The sequence below is a fragment of the Biomphalaria glabrata genome, chromosome 16 (genome assembly GCF_947242115.1).
Source record: "Biomphalaria glabrata chromosome 16, xgBioGlab47.1, whole genome shotgun sequence".
In the NCBI taxonomy this organism is placed as follows: Eukaryota; Metazoa; Mollusca; class Gastropoda; family Planorbidae; genus Biomphalaria; species Biomphalaria glabrata.
The window spans coordinates 32,524,689-32,534,402 of NC_074726.1; the positions used below are offsets into that span (position 1 = coordinate 32,524,689).

A 9,714-nucleotide genomic window follows, 5' to 3' on the forward strand; every position below is an offset into this window, starting at 1 on the left:
TAAACCGTTCCGGATCCCAATTGGGATGCTTTCAGCGCTTCCCTAGACCAAATCTTGCTAAAAAAGGGAAGGGGGCGCAAATGAAATTGTTTTCACAGCTAGTAAACGTTTGAGAAACACGGATCTACAGTTTATTATGGAATATTAAGGTACATTATAGTTTGTATAATTGAGTACGCATTTTAGCATGTAGGCTAAATGATGTATTTCAATAAATCTCAAAAGTGATTCTCTTGGCAAAAACATTATCTATATATAGCCTACCTTACCTAAAGACATGCGATATTTTGTTCTCTTAGTTAAAACAGAAGTCATAGCTAATCAATTTTTCGCCAAACAAAACTGTTATAAGTGAATCTGAAACACAATAGATGTCAGAACACAAACGGCTTTAAAAAAATGACTGTTATAGCCTTATAGGCTACAGCAAGTCCTTTTTTTATCACGAGAAACTTTAGCATTTTGTAGAAGCGAAGTTTTAGATTGTGACTATATAATAGGCCTATATATTGTAGATATTTTGAGCTAGGTAATACACTCTATAGTTATTCTTATTATTTGAGCGCAATGTATTTATGATATTACAATTTTTGTTCCTAGAATAAAAAAGGGGGGAGGGGGCGCCAAAAAATGGCGTGTTACAGATACACTGCCCGTTTTTAAACAGTTACTTCAAGATATCTAGTCAGGATAGAGTCTGGCTTTAACATCTTCATTATAGTGATGTTTTTATTTTAAAAACTCGATTCTTTGACAGTAAAGTATATCTACTTCAGTTTACTGGATATCGACGAGCGGTACCTGTTGAAAAAGGTTTGAAAAGCACTGATCTAGATCTAGATCTACTGGGTAATAGTTGAAAGCAATCGTATATTTACTAAATTCTTTATCACTTAGCCGAAATTCGTATCTATAGTTTTGTATATAAATAACAAAATGGCGAGTGTTTTGCTTTCACACTCACAGCATTCGCAGGTTGAAACTTTAAAGAGGCGTAAGAAACAAAATAAAATTCTAAAAAAATAAATAAACTAAAAATTCTTTTGTCTGTTCGCGAACATTTATCTTTATCGGATGAAGCAACACGGGTAAATGTCTTAATAGTCTAAACTGTTCTAGATCTAGTAAAATCTAGTACCATAATTACTATTAATTAGTATTTTGTCTAAGTCAAAGAGTATAGTAGTACAGTAGTACTAGTAGTTAGTAGTAGTACTACTAAGTACTAGTAGTAGGTAGTAGTAGTAGTAGTAAAATCTACTCTAGTAAATCTAGTAACTATTGTTTCTATTCTAGTTAACGATGATTTTACCGTAAGTAGATTTTAGTAGATCTAGACTCTAGACGTCTAGATAGATTATCAATATCATATCTAGTTAATCTAGATCTAGTAGATAGTCTATGTCTATATGGATCTCTAGACTCTATTACTCATAAGTTAAATTATTATTATATATAGAGAGATCTAGGTCTAGAATATTGACCTTGAGGCACTAGTAGACTAGAGGACAAGTTTAGATTAGATTTTATTATCTTATCTAATGTAGATTTAGATCTAGAATATATTCTATCTCACAGTATCTGTATTACTGTTATTATATCTAAATCTATCATCTGGATGATCTAGCCATGGGCATGGGCGCCCTCAGGATTTTTCACAGAGTGCAAGCTGCTAACCATGGCTCAAAGTCTTAGCCTCAACAGTAAACATTAAATACTCTATTTATTCATGAAATAAAAAAAACAAACTAAAAACGTGAACAAAATCTTCAATGTACACATTCATTGTTAACTTTATCAGTGAGGACCGTGCTTCCCTACATTCGATCAAACGAAAACTGCAAATGTTTGGCTGCTGAAACTGTCAATAACTTTACTAAATATACTAATGCATTGATTTTCGTTGCGATGGACAAGCTGCTGATGATCGCTTATCGAGTAGTTCTGATATTCTTCTTTGTATTGCAGCTTTTAGGATGAAGACAAAACAAGTTGAACTGACCATTATTATTGCTCGAAAAGCGAGACATATGAAGCAAGTTAAGAATCAAGATATGTAATGTAAAGCCATGTTCTCTAATAACTCCCAAAATCCAAACATGTTTTTTTTTTTCTCAGTGTGTCTGTCGACTGCGAAATTCTCAGCAGCAGCAACTCAATATTTGGTATCAGGCTTTTCTGCCAGCAGTCTCTTCTTCCTCAAGATGACATTTCTGACGTGTTCCTTAGGATGGTCATGTTGGTTTTTGATTATGTCATTAAGGATGTGCTGTTGAGCGAAAAGACTACTACACAGTGGAAACTGGTTCAAGAACAGATGACTAATTAACAACAATGAAAAGACAAATCAGAAACAAGAGGAGAGGCATTTACTACACATGTGCAGTTTGTTTGGTTTTATTTACAGTCATTATTTTAAGATCCGCCAAACAGTCAAAGATCTCAAAGTTGAGACTTAAATCTCGAATGGATTCTTATTTTTCAGTTGATTGTGTCTAACACAAATAAGGTAAATTTAAATTTAGCAACAACGCTATCATTAGGGACAGTTACAGAAAAAGAATACTAGCCATCAGTAGGACAGCCTTGGGCAGCAATGACATTAGACACATGCAGTGCGTTTCTCTGAACCACAATTTCTTCACTAAAATACCCAGCAAATGTAGTTAATTCATGATGTATTTCAGGTGATATACTTTCCATATTTCACAGGCATAAAGCAATAGTAATCTAATGTGGTGTATAAAATACAAACATGCTCAATGTGTGAAGCACCATTAAAGAGTGGCAACACAGTTTTTCTGATATACTGGGAGATGTGCATTTGTACAAACTTTTTAAAGGGATTTGAGTTTTTCTTTGATCATCAGATAAATATTTGATTTATAAGCAAATAGTCCTTTTTTCTGAGAATTAATTGCATTTTTTTGTGTAGAGATAGGGACACCTCAAACACCCAACAGCTCTGTGGTGGTTGAGGGGGGGGGGTGCTAAGTGGTTTAGTGCGGTTGCTTTAGAGCTAAGGGTTTTCAGGTTCAAATCTTGTTGAAGATTGTTTTTGAATTTCAGGATTTTAGAATGCCTTGGGTCAGTGCAATTCTAATGGGTATCTGACATTAGTTGGGGAAAGTAAAGAAGGTTGGTCGTTGTGCTGGCCATATGATACCTTTATAACAGTAGGCCACAGAAACAGATGACATTTACATCATCTGCCATATAGATTGCAAATTCTAAAAGGCATTCTTTTTACATTTTAATCCCTAACTATTCTAAAAATTCTAACCATTTTTTCATTCAAAGACATTTTTTCTTTTCTGAGCAACTAAATTGATGATCATGTTAAATCAACATTTGATTTTTAAAAAATAATTTCTGATTTACTTTGATGCAAGAAAAAGCTAATATTATAAGCATTACTCACCATAGTCAAATTATGCACTTTTATAAAGTATGCTAAGTAGGCTTAGCAAAGCATAAAAAAAAAGAATATTTGCTATTGACCTTTTCGAAAATTAAAACAAAAAAAAAATTTTGTGCCAAGATCATTATACTATAGCTTTTTATTGTATTGCATGCCACCTAAAAAAAGTTTGACATTCTGCATGATATCAACTGAGGTCAATGAAATATGGAAAAGGAGCTACAAACTAAGTACATTAATGAAACCAAAAAAAAAAAGAATTAGAAGATAACTACCATGTCAGACAAAAACTGTCTAATTTTAAGAAAGGCCTAACTTCTAGCTATGACCAATTGTGACAAAGAATACATTTTATTACTTAATTATCAGAAAGAATGTAAAATTAGGTAGGAGGTGTGGTGGCCGAGTGGTAAAGTTGTTAGCTTCTGAACCAGGGGTTTCAGGTTTGAATTCTGGTGAAGACTTGGATTTTTACTTTCTGTAATGTCTTAGTGTCAATGATTAGATTGACCATGGTAATGACTTATGTCAATGAAAACATTGAAAAAGGTAATGAGTTAGTGTCAATGATTACATTGAGAATGGTAATGACTTAGTGTTATTGATTGGATTGAGAATGGTAATGACTTAATTTCAATAAAAACAACAAAAATGGTAATGTGTTAGTGTCAATGATTAGATTGAGAATGGTAATGTCTTAGTGTCAATGATGACTTTGAGAATAGTAATGTGTTAGTGTTAATGATTACATTGAGAATGCTATGTCAATGATTACTTTGAGAATGGTATTGTCTTAGTGTCAATGATTAGATTGAGAATGGTAATGTCTTAGTGTCAATGATTAGATTATGAATGGTAATGACTTAGTGTCAATGATTAGATTGAGAATGGTAATGTCTTAGTGTCAATGATTACATTGAAAATAGTAATGTCTTAGTGGTAATGTGTTTGTGTCAATCATTAGATTAAGAATAGTATTGTCTTAGTGTCAATGATTAGATTGAGAATGGTAATTTCTTATTGTCAATTATTTCATTGACACTGGTAATGTCTTAGTATCAATGATTACATTAAGAATGGTAATGTCTAAGTGTCAATGGTTATGTTGAGAATGTTATGTCAATGATTAGATTAAGAATGTTAATGTTTTATTGTCAATAATTACATTGAGAATGGTAATGTCTTATTGTCAATGACTACATTGAGAATAGTAATGTCTTAGTGCCAATGATGACAGTGAGAATGGTAATGTCTTAGTGTCAATGATTAGATTGAGAATGGTAATGTCTTAGTGTCAATGATGACTTTGAGAATAGTAATGTGTTAGTGTCAATTATTACATTGAGAATGCTATGTCAATGATTACTTTGAGAATGGTAATGTCTTAGTGTCAATGATTAGATTGAGAAAGGTAATGTCTTAGTGTCAATGATTAGATTAAGAATGGTAATGACCTAGTGTCAATGATTAGATTAAGAATGGTAATGTCTTAGTGTCAATGATTACATCAAGAATGTTAAGTCAATGATTAGATTAAGAATGGTAATGAATTAGTGTCAATGATTACATTAAGAATGGTAATGTTTTAGTGTCAATGATGAGATTGAGAATGGTAATGTTTTAGTGTCAATAATTAGATTGAGAATGGTAATGACTTAGTGTCAATTATTACATTGACAATGGTAATGTCTAAGTGACAATGATTACATTAAGAATGTTATGTCAATGATTAGATTAAGAATGGTAATGACTTAGTGTCAATGATTACATTGAGAATGGTAATGTTTTTTTGGTCAGTGATTACATTGAGAATGGTAATGTCTAAGTGTCAATGATTAGATTAAGAATGGTAATGTTTTAGTGTCAATGATTACATTGAGAATGGTAATGTTTTGGTGTCAATGATTACATTGAGAATGGTAATGTCTAAGTGTCAATGATTAAATTGCGAATGTTATGTCAATGATTAGATTAAGAATAGTATTGACTTAGTGTCAATGATTAGATTAAGAATGGTAATGACTTAGTGTCAATGAGAACATTGAAAATGGAAATGTGTTAGTGTCAATGATTAGATTGAGAATGGTAATGTTTTAGTGTCAATGATTACATTGAGAATGTTAATGTCTTATTGTCAATGATAACATTGAGAATGCTATGTCAATGATTACTTTGAGAATGGAAATGTCTTAGTGTCAATGATTACATTGAGAATTATAATGTGTTAGTGTCAATGAAAAGATTATGAATGGTAAAGTTTTAGTGTCAATGATGACTTTGAAAATGGTAATGTGTTAGTGTCAATGATTACATTGAGAATGGTAATGTCTTAGTGTCAATGATTAGATTGAGAATGAAAATGTCTTAGTGTCAATGATTAGATTGAGAATGGTAATGTGTTTGTGTCAATCATTAGATTGAGAATAGTATTGTCTTAGTGTCAATGATTAGATTGAGAATTGTAATTTCTTATTGTCAATTATTTCATTGACACTGGTAATGTCTTAGTATCAATGATTATATTAAGAATGGTAATGTCTTAGTGTCAATGATAACAGTGAGAATGGTAATGTCTTATAGTCAATGTTTACATTGGGAATGGTAATGTCGTAGTGCCAATAATGACAGTAAGAATGGTAATGTCTTAGTGTCAATGATTAGATTGAGAATGGTAATGTCTTTGTGTCAATGATTAGATTAAGAATAGTAATGTTTTAGTGTCAATGATTACATTGAGAATAGTAATAATTTAGTGTCAATGATTATATTGAGAATGGTAATGTGTTAAATTCAATGATAAGATTGAAAATGGTAATGACTTAGTGTCTATGATTAGATTTAGAATGGTAATGTTTTAGTGTCAATGATGAGATTGAGAATGGTAATGTTTTAGTGTCAATAATTAGATTGAGAATGGTAATGACTTAGTGTCAATTATTATATTGACAATGGTAATGTCTAAGTGACAATGATTACATTAAGAATAGTATGTCAATGATTAGATTAAGAATGGTCATGACTAAGTGTCAATGATTACATTGAGAATGATAATGTTTTAGTGTCAATGATTACATTGAGAATGGTAATGTCTTATTGTCAATGAATACATTAAGAATGCTATGTCAATGATTACTTAGAGAATGGTAAAGTGTTAGTGTCAATGATTACATTGAGAATGGTAATGTCTTAGTGTCAATGATTAGATTGAGAATGGTAATGTCTTAGTGTCAATGTTTAGATAGAGAATGGTAATGTCTTAGTGTCAATGTTTAGATAGAGAATTATAATGTGTTAGTGTCAATGATTAGATTAAGAATGGTAAAGTTTTAGTGTCAATGATGACTTTGAAAATGGTAATGTGTTAGTGTCAATGATTACATTGAGAATGGTAATGTCTTAGTGTCAATGATTAGATTGAGAATCAAAATGTCTTAGTGTCAATGATTAGATTGAGAATGGTAATGTGTTTGTGTCAATCATTAGATTGAGAATAGTATTGTGTTAGTGTCAATGAAAAGATTATGAATGGTAAAGTTTTAGTGTCAATGATGACTTTGAAAATGGTAATGTGTTAGTGTCAATGATTACATTGAGAACGGTAATGTCTTAGTGTCAATGATTAGATTGAGAATGGTAATGTCTTAGTGTCAATGATTAGATAGAGAATGGTAATGTGTTAGTGTCAATGATTAGATTAAGAATGGTAAAGTTTTAGTGTCAATGATGACTTTGAAAATGGTAATGTGTTAGTGTCAATGATTACATTGAGAATGGTAATGTCTTAGTGTCAATGATTAGATTGAGAATGAAAATGTCTTAGTGTCAATGATTAGATTGAGAATGGTAATGTGTTTGTGTCAATCATTAGATTGAGAATAGTATTGTCTTAGTGTCAATGATTAGATTGAGAATTGTAATTTCTTATTGTCAATTATTTCATTGACACTGGTAATGTCTTAGTATCAATGATTATATTAAGAATGGTAATGTCTTAGTGTCAATGATAACAGTGAGAATGGTAATGTCTTATAGTCAATGTTTACATTGGGAATGGTAATGTCGTAGTGCCAATAATGACAGTAAGAATGGTAATGTCTTAGTGTCAATGATTAGATTGAGAATGGTAATGTCTTTGTGTCAATGATTAGATTAAGAATAGTAATGTTTTAGTGTCAATTATTACATTGAGAATAGTAATAATTTAGTGTCAATGATTATATTGAGAATGGTAATGTGTTAAATTCAATGATAAGATTGAAAATGGTAATGACTTAGTGTCTATGATTAGATTTAGAATGGTAATGTTTTAGTGTCAATGATGAGATTGAGAATGGTAATGTTTTAGTGTCAATAATTAGATTGAGAATGGTAATGACTTAGTGTCAATTATTATATTGACAATGGTAATGTCTAAGTGACAATGATTACATTAAGAATAGTATGTCAATGATTAGATTAAGAATGGTAATGACTAAGTGTCAATGATTACATTGAGAATGATAATGTTTTAGTGTCAATGATTACATTGAGAATGGTAATGTCTTATTGTCAATGAATACATTAAGAATGCTATGTCAATGATTACTTAGAGAATGGTAAAGTGTTAGTGTCAATGATTACATTGAGAATGGTAATGTCTTAGTGTCAATAATTAGATTGAGAATGGTAATGTCTTAGTGTCAATGTTTAGATAGAGAATGGTAATGTCTTAGTGTCAATGTTTAGATAGAGAATTATAATGTGTTAGTGTCAATGATTAGATTAAGAATGGTAAAGTTTTAGTGTCAATGATGACTTTGAAAATGGTAATGTGTTAGTGTCAATGATTACATTGAGAATGGTAATGTCTTAGTGTCAATGATTAGATTGAGAATCAAAATGTCTTAGTGTCAATGATTAGATTGAGAATGGTAATGTGTTTGTGTCAATCATTAGATTGAGAATAGTATTGTGTTAGTGTCAATGAAAAGATTATGAATGGTAAAGTTTTAGTGTCAATGATGACTTTGAAAATGGTAATGTGTTAGTGTCAATGATTACATTGAGAATGGTAATGTCTTAGTGTCAATGATTAGATTGAGAATGGTAATGTCTTAGTGTCAATGATTAGATAGAGAATGATAATGTGTTAGTGTCAATGATTAGATTAAGAATGGTAAAGTTTTAGTGTCAATTATGACTTTGAAAATGGTAATGTGTTAGTGTCAATGATTACATTGAGAATGGTAATGTCTTAGTGTCAATGATTAGATTGAGAATGAAAATGTCTTAGTGTCAATGATTAGATTGAGAATGGTAATGTGTTTGTGTCAATCATTAGATTGAGAATAGTATTGTCTTAGTGTCAATGATTAGATTGAGAATTGTAATTTCTTATTGTCAATTATTTCATTGACACTGGTAATGTCTTAGTATCAATGATTATATTAAGAATGGTAATGTCTTAGTGTCAATGATAACAGTGAGAATGGTAATGTCTTATAGTCAATGTTTACATTGGGAATGGTAATGTCGTAGTGCCAATAATGACAGTAAGAATGGTAATGTCTTAGTGTCAATGATTAGATTGAGAATGGTAATGTCTTTGTGTCAATGATTAGATTAAGAATAGTAATGTTTTAGTGTCAATTATTACATTGAGAATAGTAATAATTTAGTGTCAATGATTATATTGAGAATGGTAATGTGTTAAATTCAATGATAAGATTGAAAATGGTAATGACTTAGTGTCTATGATTAGATTTAGAATGGTAATGTTTTAGTGTCAATGATGAGATTGAGAATGGTAATGTTTTAGTGTCAATAATTAGATTGAGAATGGTAATGACTTAGTGTCAATTATTACATTGACAATGGTAATGTCTAAGTGACAATGATTACATTAAGAATAGTATGTCAATGATTAGATTAAGAATGGTAATGACTAAGTGTCAATGATTACATTGAGAATGATAATGTTTTAGTGTCAATGATTACATTGAGAATGGTAATGTCTTATTGTCAATGAATACATTAAGAATGCTATGTCAATGATTACTTAGAGAATGGTAAAGTGTTAGTGTCAATGATTACATTGAGAATGGTAATGTCTTAGTGTCAATGATTAGATTGAGAATGGTAATGTCTTAGTGTCAATGTTTAGATAGAGAATGGTAATGTCTTAGTGTCAATGTTTAGATAGAGAATTATAATGTGTTAGTGTCAATGATTAGATTAAGAATGGTAAAGTTTTAGTGTCAATGATGATTTTGAAAATGGTAATGTGTTAGTGTCAATGATTACATTGAGAATGG

The 9,714-nt window shown here is 30.6% G+C and overlaps 1 long non-coding RNA gene across 1 annotated transcript; it reads left to right on the plus strand.

Moving 5' to 3' along the window:
• Positions 1–540: 540 nt before the first annotated feature.
• LOC129923279 (uncharacterized) lies at positions 541–4,075 on the plus strand. Its single transcript, XR_008775221.1, has 2 exons — positions 541–1,088; positions 2,119–4,075. It is a non-coding gene; the product is annotated as an uncharacterized LOC129923279 (long non-coding RNA).
• Positions 4,076–9,714: the final 5,639 nt, after the last annotated feature.